This window comes from Pseudophryne corroboree, chromosome 5, assembly GCF_028390025.1.
Source record: "Pseudophryne corroboree isolate aPseCor3 chromosome 5, aPseCor3.hap2, whole genome shotgun sequence".
Lineage (NCBI taxonomy): Eukaryota > Metazoa > Chordata > Amphibia > Anura > Myobatrachidae > Pseudophryne > Pseudophryne corroboree.
In genome coordinates this window covers 459,546,956-459,567,532 of record NC_086448.1, presented here as the reverse complement: position 1 = coordinate 459,567,532, position 20,577 = coordinate 459,546,956, and the positions used below count along the sequence as shown (strand labels likewise).

The 20,577-nt window shown below is 46.7% G+C and overlaps 1 long non-coding RNA gene across 1 annotated transcript; it reads right to left on the bottom strand.

Annotated features, from left to right (window-relative positions):
- Window positions 1-1,073: 1,073 nt before the first annotated feature.
- LOC134929125 (uncharacterized) lies at window positions 1,074-19,412 on the bottom strand. Its single transcript, XR_010178302.1, has 3 exons — window positions 19,202-19,412; window positions 1,826-1,961; window positions 1,074-1,211 (listed from the first exon to the last, which is right to left on the bottom strand). It is a non-coding gene; the product is annotated as an uncharacterized LOC134929125 (long non-coding RNA).
- Between the last annotated feature and the right edge of the window lie 1,165 nt (window positions 19,413-20,577).

The following is a 20,577-nucleotide window of genomic DNA, read 5'->3' as shown; positions in this document are numbered from 1 at the left end:
TCCTTTGTTCTGATCTGGTCCATCTGACGATTCTCCTTGACTGCTCCTTTGTTACTGCTTTAGTGACTTACTGGTTCCAACTTTGACTATTCTGCTGACCTGATTCTGTCCATCCCCTGGTACCAGATTTTCCCACGGTTCTGACCTGTATCTGTCAACTACATTTTAGTACGCCTCATGGCCAGTCTCTCTGACTGCTTTTAGTTCTTCCTAATGCCACCAGCCCCATACAATAAGAACCCAGTCAGAGAGCCTCGACTTGCGTATCAGATGCAGAAAAGCCCAAACCACCTTGCCACCTCCCTGGTAAAAACCTCCAATATGTTAGACTCCACACCCCTGCTCAGGGTACTAGGAAACCCTACAAGTACAGTGTGGTCAACATTCATACCATCCCCGACACTGGGGGTCATTCCAACCCGTTCGCACACTGCAGTTTGTCGCAGCAGTGCAAATGGGTCGGAAATGTGCATACACGGCGGATGCATTGCGCACGCGCGTCATTGCCTGATGACAGCCATTGCCAGGCAGCGGCGCCGCCAGCGGAAAAAGTGATCGCAGCGGCGATCGCAAGAAGACTGACAGGCGGGACGCATTCCTGGGCATCAACTGACCGTTTTCCAGGCGCGGTGAGGGCGGATGTCTGACGTCAATTCCGGGACCTTCGTCACTGGATCGATCACACAGGGTAAGTAACTCATACCTTGGTCTTGTTTTGCAGGAAACTTTTTTAGCATAGCAGGGCTGCACAAGCGATCGCAGCCCTGCTATGCTATAATACACTCCCCCATAGGCTGCGTCAAGTTGATCGCACGAGTAGCAAAAAGTTGCTACATGCGATCGACTCGGAATGAGGGCCACAGTTGTGACACAGTCAGTGCATATGCCTGATATTACTCATTGGTGTGCAGTACCAGCACTTTTTTGGTTATCATTACTAAAATAACCTAACTAGATGTATAAGTAAAGAAATCAGTTAAATAATTTTAGAAATGAATAAAATAAGTGTGTCAAGTCTAATTCATAGAATGAAAGCTACTATAAATCTTCTTTTAATTTTAACTTACAGTAAAGTGAAAAATTTAACTTTTTTTCCTAGAAATTTAGCACAGAATAAAGTCACCAAAAAATCCCTCTTTCACCACTTTATTGAATAGGAAGCTCTTCACACTCAATGTGGCCCAATGGGAATCTTGTCTTTAGATGTAGCCCTATTGTAAATAAAATAGAAACACCTATTAGACACTGATGAATGCTACTAGCAGAGCTGCAATGCTGAATGAATCTCAAATGGCCTAAACAGTCAATACCCATGGTAATCACAAACATTTTATTCCTGGTTAATTGAGAACATACAGTATGTCTTTTATGTGGTGAGGCTCTGTAAGAAGTGTTTTTTGTCACTTTTTCATTTCATAAAATGTATTTTAAACCTGTGTGTACCTTATTATTTTTATTCTATTATAAAATGACATGTTCTACAACAGACACTAGTATTGAGCATACTTACTGTCTGTTATTAGTTTCACAAGCACCAGATAGAACAGCCAGGGGATGCCTGGGCTGCCTAAGATATGTGATTCCCCAATACCTGGGACCATTTTGGTGGCATATTTTCAGTGGTCAGCATTTTCTAAAAATACTGTTACACAACATTCACCTCACCAGGTGTGTCAGGGCAAGATGGCATCATAGTGGTTGGCTCTAGAATGTGGGCCCACATGTAACACCCTGGGGTTGGCAGGTGTCTAAGTGGTTGAAAGAGGTATCACAGGTATTTGGTAACTATGTGATGGACCCTTTCCCTAAGATGTTTTCCCTGTACCTTATTCGCTGTAAGTGGTTCAGAGCGGTAGGACAGATTGATATGCAGTCAGTCAGTTCAGTAACAGCAATCGCTGTCAGGAAGTTTCTTTATTATGAAGAAAAGAATTATGGATGGTTGATGATTATTAGATACACTGCAAATATTAAATAAACACAATATTAAAAAGAAAGAAGATGATTGCAATGAAGAATGAAAATTACTTTAGATGATGACATGGAAATCAAGTTTAGCTACAGCTCACCATACACTAGAACATTTAATAATTCAATTCATCTAATTACAGATATATGCATATTCCAAAAAATAATGTTGAAAGAAAAAGATATGAAAATGATTAATATAATTTGCACAAAGAATAATCACTATTTCTCTAAATATCCTTTAAGAAATTGTCCCAGTCTTCATCGGCAATATATGTTTGAGTTCAGGGTTCCTACAGCGCCACAGTGTTGCAATTGGGCTGTGGTGTAACTGTACTTGTTGCAAGGAGTTAAAGGTGCATACACACGGAGCGATATAACTGAGCGATTTTGACTATATAGTCAAAATCGCTCAGAAAGTTAGTGCAGATCGCTCCGTGTGTATACAGGCAGCGATAGCGATGCGCGTCCCCGCTAAGTCGCTATCGCTGGGAAAAATAGTCAGTGCAGGCAAGTCAATTTTGGCTATGTCGCTGCAAAAGTTAGTCAAAATCGCTAATACTTTAAGAGGCCAGCGATTTTTCCCAGCGATAGCGATGTTGCAGGCGGCGGTGGTGCGGGCGGCGGCGGGTTGTGGCGGCGGTGCGGGCGGCGGCGGGTTGCGGTGGCAGTGTGGGCGACGGCGGGTTGCGGCGGCGGGTTGCGGTGCGTGCGGCGGCGGGTTGCGGCAGCGGTGCGGGCGGGGGAAATTTACCTTTATCTTGCAGAGCTTGGCAGCAGGGCGGTACCAGTTTCAAAAATGGCGCCTCAGCGTCATTTTTGAAATTCAAGATGGCCGCCGCGAGCCAATCACGGCTCGCCGCGTCATCGCCCCGCCCCCTCCCGCTGACTTATATAAGTCAGCGCGAGGCAGCGGCTTTCAGTCCGACGGCGGAGGAGGAGCGGAGAAGAGCTCCTGAAGACTGAAGACGCCGTGGAAGTCCTGGATGGGCGGCGGCTATGCAAAAGAGCTTAGCAGCCGCCGCCCACCAGGTGAAGACGCCGGAGCAAGACCCCAGAAGCCCTGGGGAGGTGGCGCCCCCCCAGGTGAAGACGCCGGAAGCCCTGGGAAGGCGGCGGCCATGCAAAAGAGCTTAAAGGCCGCCGCCCCCAGGTGAAGACCCAGTTTAATAAAGGATTTTTTAAAGAATGTGTCGTGTTTTTTTTCCAATATTTTCTTTACAGGTGGACTACAGGTGCCAGCGGGCCCTTTATGTCCGGGCATGCTGGCACTTGTGGTTCTGCAAGTGCCAGCATGCTGGGGCAGGCTTGCTGGGACCTGTAGGCCACCTGTAAAGAACAATATTACTATTGAAAGGCTATCAGCCTCCCATCCACCGCCCACGGATGGGGGGGACAGCCTCGGGCTTCACCCCTGGCCCTTGGGTGGCTGGAGGGGGGGACCCCTTGATTTAAGGGGTCCTCACTCCTCCAGTGTACCCCGGCCAGGGGTGACTAGTTGGGGGGGTAATGGCACGGCCGCAGGGACCAATATAAAAGTGTCCCCCGGCTGTGGCATTATCTCCCTGGCTAGTGGAGCCCGGTGCTGGTTTGAAAAATACGGGGGACCCCTATGTCTTTTGTCCCCCGTATTTTTTAAACCAGGACCGGACGCAGAGCCCGGTGCTGGTTGTCTAAATATGGGGGAACCCTACTCATTTTTTCCTCTGTATTTTAACAACCAGGACTGGCTCAAAGAGCCCGAGGCTGGTTTTACATAGGAGGGGGGACCCCACGCAAATTATTTTTTTAACTTTTAGCTATTTAAATACCAGCCACCCTGTAAAATCGTCCTATATATGACACTCATCCCCTTATTTAAATGAGATAGTCAAAATCTCCCATAGCCAAAATCTCCCATAGCCAAAATCTCTTGCATAGTTAGACAAAATCTCTGGTAAAGTTAGTCAAAATCTCCTACTGCCAGTTCAAGGGAAAAGTTAGTCAAAATCTCTCATAGCCAAAATCTCTCCGTGTGTATGCACCACACGTTTTAGAAGTACTGATCCTGGTTTCAAGATAGAAAACGTCACTGTACTCCCAATTTTGCACAAGGGTGTAGGTAGCAAAGGTGTCTTGGAATTCCTAGCAAGCAGCTGTCTCTGTAGTAATTATCCCTTGGAAGAAATGACTCAGTCTGTACTCTCCAAAATGACTCAATGTATCTAATACAGATCATCTAAACGATGTAAAATAATTGTCCCAACAAATAGTGTCTTAATAATGATCAGCACTGTGTTTAAACAAGGGTTACTCTGCGTGGTTCTCAGTTATAGGCCTGTCAGCGCCCCTTCTCCATGCGGTCATGAGTGGTGTGTGTGTGACCTCAGACAATAGGGCCGAGCACTTACCCTCCTGCAGTCCACAACAACAGTCTCTGTTACTCACGCCGAACCTCTCACGTCCACTCTCCCAGTTCTCTTCAACTCTCAGAAGCACCCCGCTGCCCTAGTTCTGCAGCACTGCTCTCCACTGCCCTGTGTGTCCACCCAGCATTCATGAGTCAGATGTCTTGCTCCACTTCACGAAGCACACCTGCTCCCCGCAATGGCTTCTCTCCAACTCTCTGTCCACGCCTCCTTCCCACAATTGCTACGCTTGCTCTCTGCTTCATTATCCAATCCGATCCTGCCACTTCACAAAACAGGACACATGACCTGACTGTGCCTTATTCCCTGCTATTCCAGCCATGAAAACGTCAGTTGCAAAAACTTCAATTTACATTTTTAAAGGGGCATACACAATTTTCCCAAGGCACGACACACACACACGCCTAAATTACAGCTAAGTGCTGAGTAGGACTGGACCCACCCTAGTACACACATTAACAGTGTATTTTTACAGAAATCCAAAGTAGGAGCAAATGCAGGATTTGAAGGGTCTACATAGCCACAGTCCAATCAGAAAGCCCATGCTGAAACCTGTCCATCACTGAAGGCGCCTACAATGGGGACATGAGTGTTTGAACTGGACCATGGAGCAATGGAAGATGGTAGCTTGTTATGAATCGCATTTTCTTTTATATCATGTGGACGGCCATCTGCGTGTGCGTCATTTACCTGGGGAAGAGATGGCACTATTGTTCTGCTGGGAATCTTGATGTCCTGCCATTGATGCTGATGATAATTTGACACGTACCACCATTGTTGCATTGAACATTAAATATTGTTGCATTGAACATTAAGCATTGCATTGAAGCATGAAATTAAGTGATCTCGAGTGGGAAATATCATACTTTGACATGATTCTTGGATTTCTCTGTGATGCCTACAGATAGGTGTGCCACTATTTATTTTTTGATAAGCACATAATGAAATTATCCTTGCTGTCAATGTCCAAAATGATTACACTGTTAGTATGTCTTTTACAACCTTTACAGAATTCTCAAATCTGGATACCAGAACACCTAAAGAAGACTGCTACTGCCTTACTGTGGAAAGGAAGCGTATCAGTACTTACTGTTTCTTTCATCAGATGAAGTGTTTATGATTATTATATCTGACTATATGTGCCCTGAGAGCAATATATTTCTCATACGTCCTAGAGGATGCTGGGGTCACATCAAGAACCATGGGCTATAGACGGGATCAGCAGGAGACATGGGCACTTTAAGACTTTGAAAGGGGTGTGATCTGGCTCCTCCCTCTATGCCCCTCCTCCAGACTCCAGTTTAGAATTGTGCCCAGGGAGACTGGGTGCACTCTGAGGAGCTCTACTGAGTTTCTCTGAAAAGACGTATGTTAGGTTTTTTATTTTCAGGGAGAACTGTTGGCAACAGACTCCCTGCTTCGTGGGACTTAGGGGAGAAAAGTTAGACCTACTTCTAGTGAGTTTAAAGGCTCTGCTTCTTGACTACAGGACACCATTAGCTCCTGAGGGTCTGATCGCTAGGTACGCCTAGATGCTCGTTCCCAGAGCCGGCCGTCACCCCCCTTGCAGAGCCAGAAGTCAGAAGACAGGTGAGTAGAAGAAGCAAAGAAGACTTCAGTGATGGCTTCTGAGGTGCCGCATAGCGTACGCGCTGCGCGCCATGCTCCCACACACAGCGGCACTACAGGGTGCAGGGCGCAGGGGGGCGCCCTGGGCAGCATATAAACCTCCATATGACACTGGCAAAAGGGGACATAGTGCCAGAGCACTGTCCTAACACTGCCAGTATAAAAGTTTTGGAAAAATAGTGGGACTGAAGCGCCCCATTACGGGGGCGGAGCTTAGCCCTCACAGCTCACACAGCCAGCGCCATTTTCTCTACACAGGCTGCAGAGACGCTGGTCCTTCCTCTCACTGCTGCATAAATATCAGGGTGAAAACGGGGGGGGGGGGGCACAGTAAATTTGGTGCAATATATGTTGATTATAAAAGTGCTGCAGGTCTGGAGCATTATTTAGTATTTTCAGAATTGTTGGTGAAGCACTGGGTTGTGAGCTGGCAAACTCCATCTGTGTCTCTCTGACAGACTTTAGGTGGGTCTGTCCCCTATATGCCCAGTGTGTCTGAGAGTGGTGAATACACGTGTGTCGGCATGTCTGAGGCGGAGTGCACTTCCCAGGAGGAGACTGTATTAGGGACACAAACGGCTGTGGGGGTGACCCTGTCGGCACTGCCGACTCCTGATTGGGTAAATGTGTTGAATGCTTTGAATGCTAACGTGGCTCTTGTTAATAGGAGATTGGATAAATCAGGCATGGAAGAAATCTGTGGAGGATGTAATGTTACAAGTCCAGACGCCCTCAGGGTCACAAAAGCGATCATTTGCCCAGCTGGCAGACACAGATACCGACACAGACTCTGACTCCTGTGTCGACTATAGTGATATCCGTTTCCCTCTGGGGATAGGGAAAAGTGGGAGTCACCACCCATTGTGGACAAGGCTCTATCACGGCTGTCCAAAAAGGTGGCTTTTCCGTCCCCTGACACGGCAGGCCTTAAGGATGCTGCGGATCGTAGGCAGGAAACTACATTGAAATCCATTTATGTCACCACCTCGGGCCAGCCATTGCATGTGCGTGGGTGAGTAGTGCTATCGAAAAAATGGGCAGATAACTTGTCATCTGATAGATACCCTGGATAGGGATAGCGTTCTATGGACACTAGGTTACATCAGGGATGCTGCAGGCTACATAAAGGAAGCTGCGAGGGATATTGATCTTTTGGGTGCAAAGGCAAATGCTATGGCAGTCTCAGCTAGGCGAGCATTGTGGATTCATCAATGGAATGCTGATGCTGACTCTAAGAAAAATATGGAATCTCTACAATATAGAGGTGGTGTCTTGTTTGGTGACGGCCTCGCCGGTTTGGTATCTACGGCTACCGCGGGTAAGTCGTCCTTTTTACCTTATGTTCCTGCACAACAAAAGAAAACATATCAGATGCAGTCCTTTCGGCCCAATAAATACAAGAAAGGCCGAGGTTCTTCCTTCCTTGCTACTAGAGGAAGGGGGAAAGGAGAAAAGTCACCAGCAGTGGCAGGTTCCCAGGAGCAGAAGTCCTCCCCGGCTTCTGCCGAATCCACCGCGTGACGCTGGGACTCCTCTGCGGTAGTCCGCACCGGTGGGGGCGCGTCTCAAACTCTTCAGTCAGTTCTGGGTTCGTTCGGCCCTGGACCCATGGGTTTGTGTGTCCCAGAGGTACAAAATAGAGTTTCAAGACGTTCCCCCTTGCCGATTTTTCATATCGGCCTTAACAGCTTCTCTTCCGGACAGGGAGGTTGTATGCGACGCAATACAAAAGTTGTGTCTAAATCAGGTCATTATCAAGGTTTCCCTGTCACAACAGGGAGAAGGATTTTATTCGAGCCTGTTCGTGGTCCCGAAACCGGACGGCACGGTCAGACCAATCCTGAATCTAAAATCCCTCAATTTATACCTAAGAAAATTCAAATTCAAGATGGAATCTCTCCGGGCGGTGATCTCCACTCTGGAGCAAGGGGATTTTATGGTGTCGGTAGACATAAAGGATGCCTACTTACATGTTCCCATTTATCCTCCGCATCAGGCTTACCTGAGGTTTGCAGTTCAGGATTGTCATTACCAATTTCAGACGTTGCCGTTGGTCTGTCCACGGCTCCGGGGGTTTTCACCAAAGTAACGGCGGAAATGATGGTTCTCCTGCGCAAGCAGGGAGTCACAATTATCCCATACTTAGACGATCTCCTGATAAAGGCGAGATCTAGGGACTAGTTACTGCAGAGCATTACGCTCTCCCTGACAGTTCTGCAACAACATGGTTGGCTCCTAAAGTTGCCAAAATCATAGTTGGCGCCGATGACATGACTGTCGCTTTTGGGAATGATTCTGGACACAGAACTATAGAGAGTTTTTCTTCCAGTGGAAAAAGCTCTGGAAATTCAGAACCTGGTCAAACAAATTCTGAAACCGGCAAGAGTGTCAATCCATCAATGCACTCGGTTACTGGGTGGCCTACGAGGCCATTCACTTAGGCAGATTCCATGCCAGAGTGTTTCAGTGGGACCCGTTGGACAAGTGGTCCGGATCCCACCTGCACATGCACCAAAGAATAATCCTGTCTTCCAGGACCAGAATCTCACTCCTGTGGTGGCTGAACAGCTCTCACCTCCTAGAGGGGCGCAGGTTCGCGATCCAGGACTGGATCCTGGTAACCACGGATGCGAGTCTCCGAGGCTGGGGTGCAGTCACACAGGGGGAAAACTTCCAGGGGAGATGGTCAAGCCAAGAAACTTGTCTACACATAAACGTTCTGGAGTTAAGGGCCGTTTACAACAGCCTTCTTCAAGCAGAGGTGACAAGTCGAGCAAGGGGAATTCCTCAAATAGACATGATGGTGTCTCGTCTCAACAAGAAACTGCAGAGATATTGTTCCAGGTTGAGGGACCCTCAAGCAATAGCAGTGGACGCACTAGTAAGACCTTGGGTGTTTCAGTCGGTGTATGTATTCCCTCCGTTTCCTCTCATTCCTAAAGTCTTAAAGATCATGAGAAGAACAAAGGTTCAGGTGATCCTCATTGTTTCAGACTGGCCACGAAGGGCTTGGTATCCAGATCTTCAGGAATTACTCATAGGAGATCCCTAGCCTCTCCCTCTACGAGAGGATCTGTTAAAGCAGGGGCCGTGCGTGTATCAAGACTTACCGCGGCTACATTTGATGGCTTGGCGGTTGAGCGCCGGATCCTAGCCCGAAAGGGTATCCCCTGGGAAGTCATTCCCACACTTCTTCAGGCTAGAAAAGAGGTAACGGCTAAACATTACCACCGTATTTGGAGGAAATATGTGTCTTGGTGTGAATCCAAGAAGGCTCCTACGGAAGAGTTTCAGTTAGGACATTTTCTCAATTTTCTACAAGCAGGTGTGGATGCGGGCCTAAAGTTGGGCTCAATTTAAAGTACAAATTTCAGCCTTATCGGTATTCTTTCAAAAACAATTGGCGTGAACAACGTGTTGCACATCCAACCTCCCTTTGTGGCCCCAGTGGCTCCATGGGATCTTACCGTGGTGTTGCAGTTCCTTCAATCACATTGGTTTGAACCTTTACAGAAGGTAGAGTTGAATTCGTCACTTGGAAAGTGGTCATGTTGTTGGCCTTGGCATCCGTGAGGCGGGTGTCTGAATTGGCGGCTTTGTCTCACAAGAGCCCTATTTGATTTTCCATGAGGATAGAGTGGAGTTGAGGACTCGTCAGCAATTTCTGCCGAAAATGGTTTCATCATTCCACATGAACCAACCTATTGTGGTGCCTGTGGCTACTGACGTCTTAGTGGAATCGAAGTCTCTCGATGTAGTCAGAGCTTTGAAATTTTAAGTCACCAGAACGGCTCGGATTAGGAAAATGGAGGCTCCATTTGTCCTGTTTGCTCCCAACAAGATTGGAGCTCCTGCTTCCAAGCAGGATATTGTGCGCTGGATCTGTAATATGATTCAGCATGCCCATTCTACAGCTGGATTGCCGTTACCGACTTCGGTGAAGGCCCATTCTACCAAAAAAGTGGGCTCGTCCTGGTTGGCATTACAACTTTGCCGAGCAGCTACTTGGTTGGGTTCAAACACCTTTGCGAAGTTTACAAGTTTGATACCCTGGCTGAGGAAGACCTCATGTTTGGTCAATCGGTGCTGCAGAGTCGTCCGCACTCTCCCGCCCGTTCAAGAGCTTTGGTATAACCCATGGTTCTTGATGTGACCCCAGCATCCTCTAGGACGTATGAGAAAATAGGATTTTAATACCTACCGGTAAATCCTTTTCTCTTAGTCCGTAGAGGATGCTGGGCATCCCAGTACTGATGTCCCAGTGCGTACTGTATCTGCAGTTATTAGTTGTGGTTACACACATGTTGTGTTATGTTTATAGTCAGCCTGTTGCTGATATTGTTCATGCCGTTGACTTGCGTTATGTTAAATGCCACATTGTACGGCGTGCTTGGGTGTGAGCTGGTATGTATCTCACCTTAGTTAAAACTTAAATCCTTTTCCTCGAAATGTCCGTCTCCCTGGGCACAGTTCCTATAACTGGAGTCTGGAGGAGGGGCATAGAGGGAGGAGCCAGTTCACACCCCTTTGAATGTCTTAAAGTGCCCATGTCTCCTGCGGATCCCGTCTATACCCCATTGTTCTTGATGTGACCCCAGCATCCTCTACGGACTAAGAGAAAAGGATTTACCGGTAGGTATTAAAATCCTATTTTTGTTGCTATTGATTATGAAAAAAACTGACTTAAATTCAAGATGGTCGATTTCAAGATGGCGCCCATGTTCGGTACATACCCTAAAAGATAGCCCACCTCACCCATACCCTACTGGAGTATTCAGTTTTCACATTTCCTGCACAGTTTTTGAAATAAAAGGGTGTACTTCGACTTTTAAATCACCCTGTATTGCAGTGGCGTCACAACGGGGGTGCGGCCTGCGCCTGGGTGTCATCTGACAAGGGGTGACACCAAAGTCCCGACTCCTCCTCAGTGACAAGAGCCGGGTGCTGCACTGTGACATTACGTGCAGCATCTGTCTCCGTTCTCTGTGTAGGAGCCGACACTGCACTCACACTAATTTCTGGGAGCAGCCTACATCCCCGGGACCCCCAGAGTGACAAAATGGGGATTCATGTCGCAAAGCAATGCTCCCTACCCATGAGGCCATGCACGTTACCTGTGAGGCCATGCCCCCCTTTTTGCCACCATGCGGTTGACTCGTGCATACAAGTTGTCCTCCTGCAACATGTGTCACCATTATTAGATGACTCTGCTCTATTGCTCAAAATAATTACCATAAAAATAGCTATCACATTAGTGTTAAACGTTAGGCATGTTACTTGTTCTAAAGCTCCCACAACTTTGCTTTTAAAGGTGAGACAGGGTATTATTAACCTCAAAAACATTAATTTCCAGTCAATTTTGACCACCTCACAGCTCACAGTATTGTGTTCATCCAGTTTAGGACAAAAGGTTGCACCGAGCTAGCTGGCTAACTGAACTAAGCGATAGCAGTGGGTGGCATAAACATGTGGCAGTTTAACTTACAACATGGCACATCTAGTAAACAGAGTGACACTGCAGTGGCCAACAGGATGGCAGTTTAATAAACTATATGACCCCACAGAAAGTAACTACAAATGTTTTCATTAATCAAGAGCTAGATCAGAGATCCGATGGAAGTACAGGAAAATGGAGGTGGAGTATATAGTGGAAGGCATGTCAAATATGAATTGATTGATTGATTACTAAAAAAATTGAGATGTGGACTATATTAACCTTATGTTTTGCAGCAAGTCAGACGTGTGTGAGGCACCACATCATTTCTTGGTAAAATTGTGTTGAAAATTAGTAATGCAAAGACTGTCCCCAACGCCCCCTTAAAATACAGCCCATTATGAAATGAATTGTGGTGCAAGATGGAATTGTGCTTGGGCCTTTACATCCAACTTTATGAAGGACATGCACAGTTTAACAAACCAAGCACTTCAGTGACAGGGACTGCCACTTTTGTGGCTGAAGTACTTGGTTTGCTTGGGCATCCAAAAACTCAGTTTCTTGAAAGGACTACCTCCAATCACTAAAGAGGATGTTGATGATAAGGGTGTTAATTATAACAAATTATCATAATTTTGTAAAATACATTTCATGGACTCGGAACAAATGACATAACATGGAGGTGGTGCCTACATGGTTAACATCCTTACACCTACTAACCATGGCCTCATACATGCAGCAGATTCCTAAACAAACATTGCCAGGATTTGGTTAAAAATAATCCCACACCCAAGAGGTGGCTTTTTTGGTCTTAAACCCAGGAATCACAATGGCTTTCTTTTTCTTACGGGGCAAGAACTGCTGTCACTGGCGACTGACTTATACAAATGACATCAACATCCTCATCATCCCCAGTAGCATCAGATAGTACACATATAACCCACTCATCCTGTTCCACTTCCACAGTAGCATCCTCAATTTCTATTATGTCATCATCATCATCATCATCAACAACACCATCTTTACTTGTACTGCTCATCCCCAAATTTGCAGATGATGCAGAAATGGTGGAAGGAGGCAAAAGAGGCTTCTCTATAAATCCAGTCTGAGAAATGTCAGACTCACACATAGCTAACGTGGACATCCCTAGACTCTCCTCGGGGATTTGTGAGCACACAGTTTGTTCTTCAGCCTTAGTGTTTTTTTGGGGGGGCACTGATTTGTCGGTTTTTAATGTGACCCCTCTACCCCTATTTTCAAAAGAGTGAAAGATTTTGAATTCAGGTGCCCTTTCCTAATCTTTTTGCCCCCTGGACCACCTTTACTAGATGCTGTAGTACTATCATGACTGACCACAGCATTAGTACTTGGTTACTGCTCCTGCTCTTCTGTCAACTGATGATGACTGATAACGACTCAGTGCTTATATTTTTGTGAATGCAGTGGCGTACAGCACACAAAAGTTGTACAAAAGAAACAACTATAGTATAATAGTATTATATTTATTTACTTGAACTTTTTTTAAATAACCAATCAAATCCTTAGGGCGTCACACTGCTTATCCACACGGGGTACAGCTGTGCACACAAAAGTTGTAAAAAACTATTTTATAATAGTATTATTTATTTACTGGTACTTTATTTGAAAATGACCACTCACTGCAAAGTCACACTGATTATATTATTTATGTGAATGTAGTGGGGCAAAGCACATACAGTGCATCCGAAAAGTATTCATAGCACTTCACTTTTTCCACATTTTGTTATGTTACAGCCATATTCCAAAATGGAATAAATTCATTTTTTCCCTTCAAAATTCTACACACAATACCCCATAATGTCAACGTGAAAAAAGTTTTTTTTGTGATTTGTGATAAGTATTCACTGCCTTTTCTATGAAGCTCAAAATTGAGCTCAGGTGCATCCTGTTTCCACTCATCATCCTTGAGATGTTCCTACAGCTTAATTGGAGTCCACCTGTGGTAAATTTAGTTGATTGGACATGATTTGGAAAGGCACACACCTGTCTATATAAGGCCCCACACTTGACAGTACATGTCTGAGCACAAACCAAGCATGAAGTCAAAGGAATTGTCTGTAGACCTCCGAGATAAGATTGTCTCGAGGCACACATCTGGGGAAGGGTACAGAAAAATATCTGCTGCTCTGAAGGTTCCAATAAGAACAGTGGCCTCAATCATCCGTAAATGGAAGAAGTTTGGAACCACCAGGACTCTTCCTAAAGCTGGCCAGCCATCTAAACTGAGCAATTGGGGGACAAGGGCCCTAATCATGGAGGTGACCAAGAACCCGATGGTCACTCTGTCAGAGCTACAGCATTCCTCTGTGGAGAGAGGAAAACCTTCCAGAAGGACAACCATCTCTGCAGCAATCCACCAATCAGGCCTGTATGGTAGAGTGGCCAGATGGAAGCCACTCCTTAGTAAAAAGCAAATGGCAGCCCACCTGGAGTTTGCCAAAATGCACCTGAAGGACTCTCAGACCATGAGGAACAAAATACTCTGGTCTGATGAGACAAAGGTTGAACTCTTTGGCTTGAATGCCAAGGGACATGTTTGGAGGAAACTAGGCAATGCTCATCACCAGGCCAATACCATCCCTAGTGTGAAGCATGGTGGTGGCAGCATCATGCTGTGTGGATGTTTTCCAGCGACAGGAACTGGGAGACTAGTCAGGATAGAGAGAAAGATGAATGCAGCAATGTACAGAGACATCCTGGAAGAAAACCTGCTCCAGAGCGCTCTTGACCTTAGACTGGTGCGACGGTTCATCTTTCAGCAGGACAATGACCCTAAGCACACAGCCAAGATATCAAAGAAATGGCTTCAGGACAACTCTGTGAATGTTCTTGAGTGGCCTAGCCAGAGCCTAGACTTGAATCCGATTGAACATCTCTGGAGAGAAATGGCTGAGCACCGACGCTTCCTATCTAACCTGATGGATCTTGAGATGTGCTGCAAAGAGGAATGGGTGAAACTGGCCAAAGATAGGTGTGCCAAGCTTGTGGCTTCATATTCAAAAAACTTGAGGCTGTAGTTGCTGCCAAAGGTGCATCAACAAAGTATTGAGCAAAGGCTGTAAACACTTATGTACATGTGATTTCTTAGTGTTTTTAGTTTTAATAAATTTGCAAAAATCTAAAAATAATAATAATAATTCACATTGTCATTATGGGGTACTGTGTGTACAATTTTGAGGGAAAAATTAATTTATTCCAGTTTGGAATAAGGCTGTAACATAACAAAATGTGTAAAAAGTGAAGTGCTGTGAATACTTTCCGGATGCACTGTACATTACACACCAGTTGTACAAAAATTATAGCAGCTGCACTGCGGGCAGTGCCCAAAAAATACAACACCAGTGTGACTCTTAGGCTTATGCAGAAGGACCAGTGTGACACACTTAGAAAACAGATGTAAGTTCCTGCACTATAAACAAAATAATAAACAATGACTGGACAGTATATCTTCCTCAGCCAATATTACACTAAGGGGACTGGGGTGGACAGTAAGTCAGCTCAGCAAAACTGCAGGCAGTGTAGGAGGTCAATTAGTTCAGCTCAGCAGCACAGGACAGAAGTGGATGGACAGACAATGCAGCTCAGTCTGGAGTGGACAGATAAAATAGTTCAGACTTCAGCTCCACACCACACACTTATGGCATCAGTACTCAGCACAGATGTCAGAGACACACAGACCCGTCGAGTCACCACTACAGGCACTTATATAGAATCCAAAACCTGCCAAATCTGATGCTGGGATGATGAAGTTTTGCTTTGTTTTGGTATCCTAGCCTGGCGGGTAACCCCGGGTCGGTGCTTGGTTTCCCTTGAATCCCGTAAGTTCTGGTGGGCTCAGTTTTCAGAAAACCGAGCCCACTCATCACTACTACAAATCAAAAGTTATGAGAACTATCTAAATGAAATGTGGCATGACCACGTAAAAAAGAGCAACACACCCCATGTCTTGTCTTCCCGTTCTGCACACCCAATGTCTTGTTATCATGTTCTGTGGGTGGTCTTCAGTATGCCGGCTGTCGGGATCCCGGCGCACAGTATACCGGCGCCGGAATCCCGACAGCCGGCATACCGACACTTATTCTCCCTTGTGGGGGTCCACGACCCTCCTGGAGGGAGAATAAAATAGTGTGGCGAGCGCAGAGAGCCCGCAAGGGGCTCATTTGCGCTCGCCACACTGTCAGTATGCCGGCGGTCGGGCTCCCGGCGCCGGTATGCTGGTCGCCGGGAGTCCGACCGCCGGCATACCATACTACACCCTGTTCTGTACCCCCATGTCCTGTTGTCATTTTCTGCAGTCCCCAAGTCCTGTCATCAATCTGCAACAGCTCAAAATGTCCTGCCATCATTGTTTTGCATACCCCATGTTCTGTCATCACATATATGATCTCCCATATCCTGCCATCACTGGCAGAGCCGTATTAAGGGGGGGGGGGGGGCTCGAGGGGCACGTCACCCTGGGCCCCCTCTATGAATGGGGCCCCCCAGCTTTGGTTACAGCTGCAGTGCAAAAGTTCACTGCGAGCTGTAGAAAATTAAAGTAAACAGGAGAGGAGACTGAGGAGGAAGAGGGGTGGAGTTCATGCGGGGGGGCGGGGCTTCATGGCACTGTGCATTCAGTGCTTGGCAAGCAGCATGGGGAAGAGGAGGAGAGCTTGGAGGCAGGACGGGATCAGATGCACAGTGTGCCTGCAGTGCCCACCCAGTGATTTTAGAGGGAGGTAAGAGGGAGGAGTGGGGGAAACTGTGTGAGAGGGAGGAGGGGGACACTGTATAGGAATATGTGTGAGAGGGGGGAGGGGGACACTGTATAGGAATATGTGTGAGAGGGGGGAGGGGGACACTGTATGAGGGAGGAGGGGGACACTGTATATGAATATTTGTGAGAGGGAGGAGGGGGACACTGTATAGGAATATGTGTGAGAGGGGGGAGGGGGACACTGTATAGGAATATGTGTGAGAGGGGGGAGGGGGACACTGTATAGGAATATGTGTGAGAGGGGGGGAGGGGGACACTGTATAGGAATATGTGTGAGAGGGGGGAGGGGGACACTGTATAGGAATATGTGTGAGAGGGGGGAGGGGGACACTGTATAGGAATATGTGTGAGAGGGAGGAGGGGGACACTGTATAGGAATATGTGTGAGAGGGGGGAGGGGGACACTGTATAGGAATATGTGTGAGAGGGAGGAGGGGGACACTGTATAGGAATATGTGTGAGAGGGGGGAGGGGGACACTGTATAGGAATATGTGTGAGAGGGGGGAGGGGGACACTGTATAGGAATATGTGTGAGAGGGAGGAGGGGGACACTGTATAGGAATATGTGTGAGAGGGGGGAGGGGGACACTGTATAGGAATATGTGTGAGAGGGGGGAGGGGGACACTGTATAGGAATATGTGTGAGAGGGAGGAGGGGGACACTGTATAGGAATATGTGTGAGAGGGGGGAGGGGGACACTGTATAGGAATATGTGTGAGAGGGGGGAGGGGGACACTGTATAGGAATATGTGTGAGAGGGAGGAGGGGGACACTGTATAGGAATATGTGTGAGAGGGGGGAGGGAGATACTGTATATGAATATGTGTGAGAGGGGGGAGGGAGACAATGTACATGAATATGCGTGAGAGGGGGGAGGGGGACACTGTATGGGAATATGTGTGAGGGGGGAGGGGGACACTGTATATGAATATGTGTGAGAGGGGGGAGGGAGACACTGTATATGAATATGTGTGAGAGGGGGGAGGGAGACACTGTATATGAATATGTGTGAGAGGGGGAGGGAGACACTGTATATAAATGTGTGAGAGGGGGGAGGGGGACACTATGTATATGTGTAAGAGGGATATGTTTATGTGTGTGACTGTATGTTTATGACTGTGTGTGACAGTGTATATATGTGTGATTGTATGCATGTGTCTAACTGTACATATGTATGTGTATATGTGTGTGACTACTTATGTGACAGTATGCATGTGACTGTGTGCGACTGTACATATGTATATTTATGTGTGTGACAGTATGTATGTGTATAAGTACTGTATGTGACTGTATTTATGTGTCTGACAGTATATATGTGACAGTATGCATGTGACTGTGTGTGCGACTGTACATATGTATTTTTATGTGTGTGACAGTATGTATGTGTATAAGTACTGTATGTGACTGTATTTGTGTGTGACAGTATATATGTATGTGTACTGTATATGTGCATATGCATATCGCCCCAACAATCACGATGTGATGGGACAGTACTGTTTTTTGGGTTCTGTCCCATCAGTGGGCAGGAGCAGAGGGAGGGACATAATGCTCCCAACTACTGTGCGCATGAGGCTGGGGAAGCATGAAGTGAAATGGGCGTGTGACTTGTGGCCACACCCCAGTTTATGTGCACACTGAAGGCTTGCGCACTAAGGAGGTCAATCAGATCGGATCGCTGGGCAGCGTTTTTTGCTGTCCTGCGTTCAGATAGTCGCCACCTACAGGGGAGTGTATTTTGGCTGTGCAAGTGTGAGATCACATGTGCAGCTGAGCTGCTAAAAAGCAGTGTGTGCAGTCTCTACGCAACCTGGGACTTACTCTTCCAGTGCGATTGATTCCTGTTGATCGGGGCTGGAGCTGACGTCAGACACCCTACCTGAAAACGCTTAAGCCCGTCTGCGTTTTTCCGGACGCTCCCTGAAAACGGCCTCTTCCTGTCAATCACCTTGCGAACGCCTGTGCGAATGGTTCCTCCGCACCATCCCGTCGCTGACCACCTATGCACGTTGTAGCTGTCCGACCCGACTGCGCATTGTGGTACATACGCATGCACAGTTCGGATCTGATCACCCGCTGTGCGAAAACACACAGTAGCGATCGGATCTAAATGACCTCCTAAGACCCGATCCAAAAATGTTAATCTTTAGGGCCCCCCAGTATTAAGTGCCCCCGGCCCCCCAAAGCCTTAATCCAGCTCTGATCACTGGACTTCACCTTCATATCCTATTATTGCTGTCCTGCTCCCTCATATCCTGTTATCGCTGCCATTATCACAGGCATGCTCTCTCATGTCATTTTCTCACTGCCTTGCATCCTGTTTTGTAATCACTACCCTGCTCCCCTATATACAGACTCCACTGCCCTATACCCCATAGCAGTAAAGAAAAATTGGTTGGCAGAGGGTGTGGTGTCAGATAAATGCAGGAGCACAGACATTGTGGTATGAGGGAAAAGCAGGAGGACAGAGGTTGGGGTGTGAGGTAAAAGCAGGAGGGCACAGGTTAGGTGGTGAGGAAAAAGCAGATGTGCAAAGGGTGACATCTGAGGGAAAAGCTGGGAAAAGATGTCTTGTCAAATCTTTGTTTCTAAATTTTAAAGCATACATATATAACACACTATTTGTGAGTCAAGGCAACCTCACTCCATCAGTTAAGCACAGGGTGTGATTTCTTACCATATCTATATTGTGCAAGGAACATGTCCATTAAAGTCTCAGCCTTACTGATATACTGCAACGATGGAACAAACCAGCTAAAGAGGAAACCACTGCCACACTTCATTGTCCCAAATTCATTATATGCTTCACAGCAGCAGTGCATATTAGGCCAAACATCATCGCCCCCAATACATACTATTCCACTGCTGATGTCCAAGTAAAAATAATACATAGACTGTTATTGGGCACTTGGCCATTATGACTGAAGTACCCCCACACGGCGGTACGTATTGTGTTAGGTGTGTTTACCTTGAGATCCGCTTCGGTTACTTCACTCCAGTGCAGAGAGGTGAGAATTGTGGGAACACTTGAAGACACGCTGAGTCAGGTCTCGTCTCAAAAGGAATGAGTTTTTATTAGAGAGTCGGCAGAAGTTAAGCAACACACTTATCAGGGACTTTTCAACAGATCATGACATTATGTATAAAGCATGCAGTGAACTAGGAAAAAGAACTATCCTGCATATTGACAATGGCAAATCACGATATAGGTGGTCATTCCGAGTTGTTCGCTCGCTAGCTACTTTTAGCAGCAATGCAAACGCAAAGCCGCCGCCCTCTGGGAGTGTATCTTAGCATAGCAGAATTGCTAACGAAAGATTAGCAATTCTGCTATTAAGTATTTCCTTGCAGTTTCTGAGTATCTCCAGACCTACTCCTAGATTGCGATCACCTCAGTCCATTTAGGGGGTCATTCTGAGTTGTTCGCTCGTTGCTGATTTTCGCTATACTGCGATTAGTCGCTTACTGCGCATGCGCAAGGTTCGCAGAGCGCATGCGCTTAGTTATTTTACACAAAAGTTAGGTATTTTACTCACGGCATAACAAAGCTTTTTCATCGTTCTGGTGATCGTAGTGTGATTGACAGGAAGTGGGTGTTTCTGGGCGGAAACTGGCCATTTTCTGGGAGTGTGCGAAAAAACGCTGGCATTTCTGGGGGAAAAGCGGGAGTGTCTGAAGAAACGGGGGAGTGTCTGGGCGAACGCTGGGTGTGTTTGTGACGTCAAACCAGGAACGAAACTGACTGAACTGATCGCAATGTAGGAGTAAGTCTGGAGCTACTCAGAAACTGCTAAGAAATTTCTATTCGCAATTCTGCTAATCTTTCGTTCGCAATTCTGCTATGCTAAGATACACTCCCAGAGGGCGGCGGCTTAGCGTGTGCAATGCTGCTAAAAGCAGCTAGCGAGCGAACAACTCGGAATGACCCCCTTAGTTCCTGGTTTGATGTCACAAACACGCCCAGCGTCCGGCCGGCCACTCCCCCGTTTCTCCAGCCACTCCTGCATTTTCTGCTGGCACGCCTGCGTTTTTTTAGCACACTCCCGGAAAACGCTCAGTAACCACCCAGAAACACCCACTTCCTGTCAATCATTCTCCGATCAACAGAGCGACTGAAAAGCTTTGTTCGCCCGTGAGTAAAATAGCATAGTTTTGTGTAAAATTGCTTAGCGCGTGCGCCCTGCGGTGCATACGCATACGCAGAACTGCCGGATTTTAGCCTATTAGCAATTCTACTAAAATTAGCAGTGAGCGATCAACTCGGAATGACCCCCATAATGCGGGATAACATTTACTAATGCAATATACAAGTCTGATATTCACTATCGCAAATAACAATGGCTA